The sequence below is a fragment of the Heterocephalus glaber genome, unplaced genomic scaffold (assembly GCF_053883595.1).
Source record: "Heterocephalus glaber isolate CG9 unplaced genomic scaffold, H.glaber_assembly_v1.0 deba00001572, whole genome shotgun sequence".
NCBI classification, from domain to species: domain Eukaryota; kingdom Metazoa; phylum Chordata; class Mammalia; order Rodentia; family Bathyergidae; genus Heterocephalus; species Heterocephalus glaber.
In genome coordinates, this window is record NW_028258357.1 from 24,246,554 (window position 1) to 24,255,123 (window position 8,570).

The 8,570-nt window shown below is 58.5% G+C and overlaps 1 protein-coding gene across 2 annotated transcripts in view; it reads right to left on the reverse strand.

Annotated features, from left to right (window-relative positions):
- Window positions 1–7,976, reverse strand: part of Large1 (LARGE xylosyl- and glucuronyltransferase 1) — a 334,576-nt gene extending 326,600 nt beyond the window's left edge. Inside the window, exon 1 of one of the 2 annotated variants that reach the window (XM_087192775.1) lies at window positions 7,775–7,976. The gene's annotated coding sequence lies outside the window, so the exon portion shown is untranslated. Of the gene's footprint in view, window positions 1–6,653; window positions 6,853–7,774 lie in introns of those variants that run through there. The other variant, XM_021258337.2, reaches the window with a different exon arrangement.
- Between the last annotated feature and the right edge of the window lie 594 nt (window positions 7,977–8,570).

Genomic DNA, 8,570 nt, shown 5'->3' on the forward strand with positions numbered 1-8,570 from the left:
GAGATGGCCAGGCAAAGGCCCCAGGGTGGCAGAGTGGGCCGACCCCTCCAGCGCGCCACCCGGCTACACCCTCCCAGAGCCCCAGGCCTCCGACAGCACCTGGGGGTCGCTGATGGAAAGTGCTGGCTGGGCCAGGCAGTTCTGACAGGCAACTTGGCCCCCGGCACCCAGCTGCAGGCAAGCCCACTCCTCATTCCCAGTGCTCCACTCCCTGTGAAGCAGAGGAGCAGGAGCCAGCGCAGGCTGGGGCTGGGGCTGGGGCAGCACTGCACTCTCCTCTTACAGCGCCTTCCATGTCTGGGCGACAACGGCCGCTCAGAGAATAAACTGCTGATCGCAAACGTCTTTCACATTTTTGAAACAAAAGCTAGCTGGGCTGGCCTCGAGGACTCCGAATCTAGACAGACACTAGACAGACACTACCACACTACCGCCTGGGCCTGCTACAGGACTCCCCTCTCCCCCGGCCCCACTCAAGGGTGGGGACACAACCCTTCCCTCAGTCAGTGATGCAGGGCACAGCCCTGGGTGGGAAGAGCCCTCCCCAGCCCTCCCCAGCCCTCCGTTGGTTACCACCTCAAGCCCTTCCTGCATAACAACCACCAGGTGTCAGCGCACCCAAGGCAGCTGCAGCTGCCCCTGACCACAAAGCGGCCCTCACCCTCCGCTGCAATTCCTCCCTGAATTTAATTTTTAAAAAGAAGAAAGGAGTGCCTTGGTGCCCACATTCTGCTGTCAATCCTCCTGGATTCTAGGGCTACCATGGAGAGGTCTTTCTCCCCAACCGGCCTTGGTAATTCAGAGCAGGCCCTGCGAAGGGCGAAGCTCTCCCCGTGCCGGGCCCACATGAGAGGCTGACATTGAGGGTGCGAATGCACTTGCAATTCCGGCCCCAGCCTGTGATTACCTGCAACTACAGGTCACTCAAAATTACCTCTGAAGCCTTAAGCACCTCCATTTTATTGTACTCGCAGAACAAATTCTTTTTTGGACTCTTCCATAAGAGATAAAGAAACAAAAAACTGCAAAAACCGTGGATGGCTGTGACAGTGAGAGAAAAGCCACAGGCACGTGCAATCTGGGGTTTCATTTTCTTTGCATGTCTCATGCCTACCTCCTCCAATGCACTGCCAAGTGGAAGAAAAGGACTCCCCGTGTCTGGAATTAAGGAAATTCTTCCCTGATTTGCTTTGCATGCCACTCCTGTGGACGACAGACCCAGGAAGGTGCGTAGCTGTGACTGGTGTCTCCAGAAAGAACACAGTTAAATAATCCACTGGTGAAAGTAAGCAAGAAAGCGAAGTCACTCCAGGTGGCAGCTCAGTGGCCCGGACAGCTACTTCAGTCCTGGGTGCTTCTTTCCATAATACAGTTCATCACCGGGCTCGGGGTAGTGAACTTGGTGGGTTATTTGTTAAAACTTTACATCCGAAAAGTCCTTGGTTTTATCCAATATGTGAGGGTCCTAAAAGTATCTATCAAGGTTGTGTTAATCAAGTAACTTCAAATACAATAAAGGAACTAGCTATTAAAAGGAGGCTCACAATAAATCCCTTTTGTAAAATAAAAATCCTCTTGTACTTCAAAAAGTTACTTAAGTCGCTTGGTCTTATGAGCAGAATTTATATGCCAAGTTCCGCTAAAACCCAGCACACTCCCTCTCAGAGCAGCAGTACTGAAATGACACTGTAAGGAAACTTGTATTTACACAGCTCTTTTTCCACCCTTCTCTTTCCAACCAGAGATGCCCTGTCCCAGGAGACCAGGGGTGGGGAATCTCAGGAGCCAGTCAAAAATCTGGAGGTCAAAGAACAAGTTGGCCTGCCCTTCTGACTCATACTTCTACGAAACTGTTCTCCTGCTCTACTTTTCTTCAAAAGATGTTTCCCTTCATATTTACCCAACAGCTCCCCTACAAGGTCAAATGAAAGGTTTTCTCCTCACAGTGTAGCCCAGGCTTTGCAAACTCTCCAGGAGTCAGCTCCACTTTTAACTACTTAACTCTGAAACAATTAAAATGGCCAATGTTTTTCTTTTTAGTCGCAAAGCATTCAGTTCTTAAGTAGCAGCCCGGAATCAGTGTGACACTCTGGGATCAACAGGTCCCACAGGACAGAGGAGCAGGCAGGCAGTCTCACGCCGGAGGGGACTCAGCCGGGCTACCTGCTGCAGCACCTGCAGAGCAGGGCCGAGCCACCCTCCCTGGCGTCCGCAGCTCCCACTCGGGGAGTGCTGGGTGCTGCAGGGCAGGGATTCTGTAAATGCACGCACACCAGTGAATGGCCCACCCCCTTCCCATCTTAGCGCCAGAAATCCAACCCCTAAGGAGGGGTCTGAGCTTTGCCACCAACTGAACAAGCGGCCTTTCCCCTCTGCGGGCCTCTCGGTTTCCGGTGAGGAGAGAAATAATGCCTTGCTTATAGATGGTGCTGAAGTCTCAAGAGATCAAGACGTGCTCTCGGGCCACACAGCAAGCTAGTGTAGACCCCTAGACCTCCTGGTCCCCCTGGACCCGGGGAGGGGGGGAATGACAGCAAAGGAGAGCGCACAATGCACACTCGTAAGTGCGTGAGCACTCCCTTTATCCCTGTCCTCAGTGCCCTTTCTGAAAGCTAAGCATTCCTGGCATGGGAGACCACGCTGCCTCTGTGACGTCCTTCCTCCTCATATCCATCCCTGCTTGTCTTCCTCACCATGTACAATCTGAGCCCTACAGTGAGGCTCTCTGCAGTCAACTAACCTTAGACGGAAAATATTTTTAAAAACTGTGCAGCTACTGAACGTGACTTTTTTTCCTGGTCACTGTCCCCTAATTAATTACAGAGCGCCAGCAATTTACACAGCATTTACACTGCCTTATGTCTTATAAGTAAGCTAGAGGTGACTTGAAGCAGATGAGACTACTTCGCACCCTACAGAGGTTGGAGGCAAAAGCCTTTCTACCTCAGCCCCGGCACTAATGGGTGCTGGCACTGGTGCTGGTACAGGGTGCCAGGACCCACCTCCTGGGACGCTGAAAAAGGCACAGCCGTAGCATCCTCGTCCCACAAAACGCACGCGCACACTCACCCAATCTCATTCTCACCATCACAAACTCTTCCTTTCCAATAGCGAAGCCAGTCCAGGCAAGCGCAGTGATCAGAACACAAAGCACTGTGCAAGTGTCCAACAGGACCACAACTCTACCCAGACGCAAACCTGACAAAACGGAATCTGTTCTCGCACAAAAGGGTTTTTCCCATGCTACGTGACTTGTCAAGTAACACTGTTGTTTTTCCCACTGTTGCATAATCACATAATGAAAGCCCCAGATGTAATTCATGTACACAAGAGGCCAGACTTGAGGTTGATAAGGGGTCCTTTCTTTATTTGCATTGCTAATAGTTTTTGAAAGAACAGGCAAAATGCTGTGTGTGGAAAGACAATGGACAGAAAAAATTCCTTTTCCGTTGAATGACAAAGTGGGAGACTCAGCCAGCGCCCCTGGGTCCTATCCAGTCCGAAAAGCGAAGAGCCAGGGCACAGCTTCCCTGTTCCTGCACCGCCCACTGACAGCCACACATGCTACATGCCCTGAGCTCCCTGGCTTCGTATGAAGGATCCCCTTCCTTCCTGTGGCCTGCAAGCTCAACATTTCCCCAAGCGAGCGGCAGGCTGGGGCCTGCCTCCTCTGCCAAGACCCTAAGGCCAGCTCCGAACATCGCGGATGTTCAGGACCATTTGTTAAATTAAGAGAGAAGCCTTCTAAAATGAACTTAATGCAGCCTTCACGCACTGGCTTCTGTCTACCATGTTTCAAAGGCCCACGGTGTGGAGAGGCTGAGCAGCTCTCCACACCAAGTCCTCCAAGGCAGGGCAGCAAAACCTCATCAACGTCAGCAGATGCTGGAAGTGGCTGTGTCCTCCAGGTGTATCTGTGGCAGGTACACCCCAAACCAGCACTGCTACCTCAAAGCTCTGGCCTCAAAGACACTTTCCCCATGTTTCGGACCTAAGAGAGGTCTGGCTCCTCCTCAGCTCTTCCCTCTTCTGCCACTAGCCTTCAGGAAGTCACCAGGGCCTTCCCGGAAGGCCCACACTCCCATGCTCCCCAGGATCGCTGGCATCAAGGGCCAGAGCAAGGGTATCTCCTGCACCGATCTCTGACCCCTTGGCTATACTGCACCTGAGAATCAATCCATAAAGCCTGACTCACAGCTTTACGCCAACCTCTTCCCAGAATACAGCTACCACCCCTTAAACCACCTAAACATGCACTACACACACAAGGAAAGGGTCACGCAATGGCCTAACAAGAGTTCAGGAAGAAGAAGTAACTCGTGCGAGCTCCCAGGCTCCAAGGAGTCAGGTTCTGCATGCTGAAACAGGCTCTTTAGAATGCAGTCACCCTAAATCACACAACATCTGCCTTTCCCTGCCAGAGTTCTGAAGTGGGCTTCTCTCCTCAGATCCCACCTCTTCCATCTCTGCCTTCCAGCAGCTGATAAGACTCAGCTCTCCTGGGGAGGCCTGGGGCTTTGTTTTTCAGGGAGAGAGAATTATCTTCTAATTCCACTGGCAGATTCCCAGACACTAATGATTTAGGACTCTAGACGAGAGAGCAGACACACTGCCAGGCGCCACGTTAACATCTGTATGTGCTTTCAAGGAGAAGGCAGCAAGAAATTTTAAGTTTGATGGAGTGGATTTTAAAGATATTCTGAAGTAGTGTGATTTTATGACTGTGAGGCGCGTAAAAAGCCAAAAGGGAGCCAGGTGCAATTTAGTGACTTTATGAGACCCAGTTTCAAAGTTAAAAAAGAAGAGGAAGAGGAAGAGGAAGAGGAAGAAGAGGTTAAGGATGCAAGGATGCAGCTCACTGCGAAGGTCCTGGGTTCACTCCTCAGTACTGCAGGAGAAAAAGGGTGGGAGACGAGGGGCTGACTGCAGAGAATCTAAAGCTGGCACAACCAGGGGTCCTGAAGTAGAGAGGATGTGCCAGAGGTTGCATCTTCCCAGATGCTAAGGAGACTGCATCCGCAGTCTCCACAATCTCATCCCAAGCCCAGGCGGCCAGTTCTGAGTTGTCCAGATGGCACCAGGCGAGCACCAGCCAGTCATTGGCAGTTCAGAATCTATTCTGTAATACTAACACATTGGGATGGAAGTTGGATCTGTGAGCTCTGAAGACAAGCTGGTCTCTGGTACCGGGGTAGGTACTGGTTCCTCCCTGGCAGCAGAGCAGAAAATGAGACCCCTAGCGTCCTGAAGGCAGCCAGGATGGAGCACTGCAGACAGCACCCTCCTGCTTTCCACATCGACTCAGACGCTGAGCTCTGCACAGGAATCCAGAGCCCAGGGGAGCCTTGGCCACCTTCCCGCCCCGGATGAGAAGAGCAAACCTCTCCTTTTCTTCCTGGCCCTTCTAGTTGAGCTTCAGAAGCCAAAGGAACCACCTCACAGGAGAAAGCTAGCGCACAGCCCGGCCCAGCACTGCGAGCCAGGAGGGCCTGCACGGGCAGCTCCCAGACCCTTCCTCGGAAACCTCGCCACCCTGACGGGGGCTCTGCTACCTCTCCTCGCGCTTTGGAAAGCCCACTGAGATCTACACGTGGATGACTTCCTTTCCTTCCTGGAATGGGATCAGCAAAGCCAGGCTCCATAGATGTGTGTTCTCCACAAGCAATTTCCACTGAGGGCAGACACTCCCGAAACATGCAGGCACTAGGAGAGGAGGCGGTGGAACCTTACAGCCAGTTCCTTTGGTTTTTTTTTCTCTCAGTGAGGTCTCAGGACGCCCTGAATAATTCATTCATTCGTGTCACCCATTCCTAGGGGAGAAAAGCCTGTTCTCCCAATTCAGAACCTATCAAAGCCGATCCTGAGGTAGGAGACTGGCCAGCCGGAGGAAAATTAGCCCAGGGCGCCTCCACTTAGAGAGTAAGCACTCGGGGCTCCTCGGGTCAGGCTCCGGGTGAGGCGACGCCCCCGCCGTCCCCTCCCTCCCCAGAGATCCGGGAAGGCAGCCGAGCCAGGTTCCCTCCCTCGGGACCCTTACGTAAGCCCCTGTACAACTTCGCAGGACACCCACGGAAAGCGCGGGCTGCTCTCTGCTCCCGCGGGAGGCCACGCTAAGGGACGGAAGGACAACATTCACCGAGCAGGGCTTCCGCAGAAACCTTCTCAGCCAGGGTCCACGGCTCGGCTCGGGGCAGGAAAATCCGTCCCGATGACAGGGGCCACCCAGGGCTGGCCTGAGTGCGCGGGCACGACCTGCTCCCTCCGAAGTGAGCCCTTTGCAACCTGACCGTGAGGAAGGCGCCGGTCAGAAAGGTCGGGCTGGTGGCAGCGGGCGCAGCTCAGTGGCCGGGACACACGACTCGGGCGACCGCTCCGGCCGCGGCACTGCCCGGGTCCTCCGGGCAACGCGGCCCCTCCTGCCTCGGGGGGGATCGCAGGCTGAGGTTGCGCGCCCCGGATCGCCCTCTCCGCCGCCAGGAGCCGGAAAAGTTCTCCGCACCAGGAGGGGCAGCGGGGGCGCGATCACCGAGAGTCCAGCGGCTCCGGGCGCAGCGCTCGGTTCAGGGCAGGGCCGGCAGGCGCGAACCCCGCCGCATCCCGCGCAGGGCTCAGCCACAGGTCCGAGAAGTCGCCCCGGCGCCCCGGGCTCTTACCTTGGCCGCGGCAGCCCCGGGCGGCGAGAGGCCGCGGAGAACCGGGCGTGGGCGAGGGTCCAGCGGGTCCGGCAGGTGCAGCCCGCGTCCGCGTCCGAGCGGCGGCACCGCGACTCGGCGCAGCCGGGCTACCGCGAGGGTCCGGCCGCCCGGGCTGCGCACTGCGCTCGCGCTCCAGCACCTCGGCGCCCGCCCCCGCCCGCCCGCCCGGCCCTGCGCCTGCGGGGCGCTCACCGGGCCTGGGAGCGCCGCCGCCCCAGGCTAGGGCAGGCCGCGCCCCCGCTCCGCGCGGGCGGGTCCGGGCGGCGCCCGGCCTGGGCGAGGACGCGGCGGCGGCGGGCGGCCCGGAAGGTCACGCGCGGCGGCAGAGCGCAGAGCCCGGCCTGCGAGCGCGCGTCCCGGGGCCGCGAGCTGGGCCGAACGAGGGCGCCGCGGCGGGCGTGCAAGGCCGGGCTCGCCGCGCCGGGGCCCAGGTCCGGCGGGCGGCGGGGCGGCGGGGCGGCGGGCCGGGTCGGCGCCGCGGGCCCGGGAGAAGCTCAGCAGCTGCGGCGCCGCCGCTCCGGTCCGGTCTGTGCGGCGCGGCCGCGGGCGGGAGGGCGGGCGCTGGGGGCGGGGCGGCCCCGGGAAGGCCCCGCCCAGACCTCGTGACGCCGCCGCCAGCCAATGGGCGGCGCCGGAGCCGTGCGGCCCGAGCGCCCGCCCCGCCGCGGCCCCGCCCCCGCCCGGTCCCGCCCCCTGGCTCGGCCGGCCGGGAGCGGGCGGAAGCAACACCCGGAGCCGGAGCACGGGCCGGGTCGCGGAGCGGCTGCTGGCGGCGGCCCCGGCCTGCGCCCCCACCCGGGACCCGGGCTCGCGGGGGGAGCCGCGGCGCAGCTGCCGCGGGGGGCGGCGTGAGAGCAGCCAGCGTCCTCACGCTCTCGCGGAGGCCCGGAAGGGCGGCCTGGCCCTGCCCACCCTGCTCCGGGGCTGCCTCTCCGGCCCCAGCACGCCCGGCGCCCCGCGCGAGCTCCCCGCGTGCACTGGGCCCGGGGCTCCCGAGGAGGATCGCAGGGCCAGACCCGATCTGCAGTCCACCCCACCCTGCCGGCGCCACGCCGCGCGGCCACCCAGCCCTGGCGTACCCGAGGGAAGGCAGCGGGGCTCGGGACGCCGGGCCTCACGGAGCGGGCGCCGGGACGTGCTGTGCCCACAGGCGTCGCCGCGTGCGGGAGGCGGCTCGGGGATAAAACGCCGGAGACGTCCGAGGCCCGGCAGGGTGCAAGTTGAGCTCAGCGCCCTCCCGCAGCAGTCCGGCCCGGACGCCAGAAAACAAGGGGTCATTTTTATGTTTTGCGGGCCGCGTCTCCCTCCTTCCTACTCTTCCTCCTCCCCACTCCAGTCCCCGCCCCGGAGCCGGTTAAAGTTAAAGCCAGAATTTGTGCCTCCTTTTTATTGATTGCCTAGCTTCCCTTCGTTCCTGGTGCAAAGTGCTTTATTACAAGGCATTAGCATATTAATAAAGGGAAGGGGAGAGGGCCTTGGAATTTACAAGCAAAGCTGGAATAATTGGATTGCATCACGTACTAAAAGATAAGCCTGTGGGAGAGAACCGTTTCCACTATTTTTTTTTTTTTTTTTTTTTTTTTTTTTGTGCCGGGGATCGAACTCGGGTCCTTGCGCTTGTACAGCAGGCGGCAAAACCACTGAGCTAAATCCCTGGCCTGTTTCCACTATTCTTGCCCCGCGCAGCCCGCCCTCTGCACCCAGGGAAAACACCGGGGCTGGGGTGAGGTGGGGGCATGCTGGTCTGCGGGGCGCAGGGGATGCTGGCTGCATCGCAGGGGTGCTCGGGGTGGGCACCTCGGGTGTGGAAAAGATTCGCTGCATCAACTCAAGGTTGGAGTCTTTAAGACAGTGGGGTATCTCATGCTGCAAAAG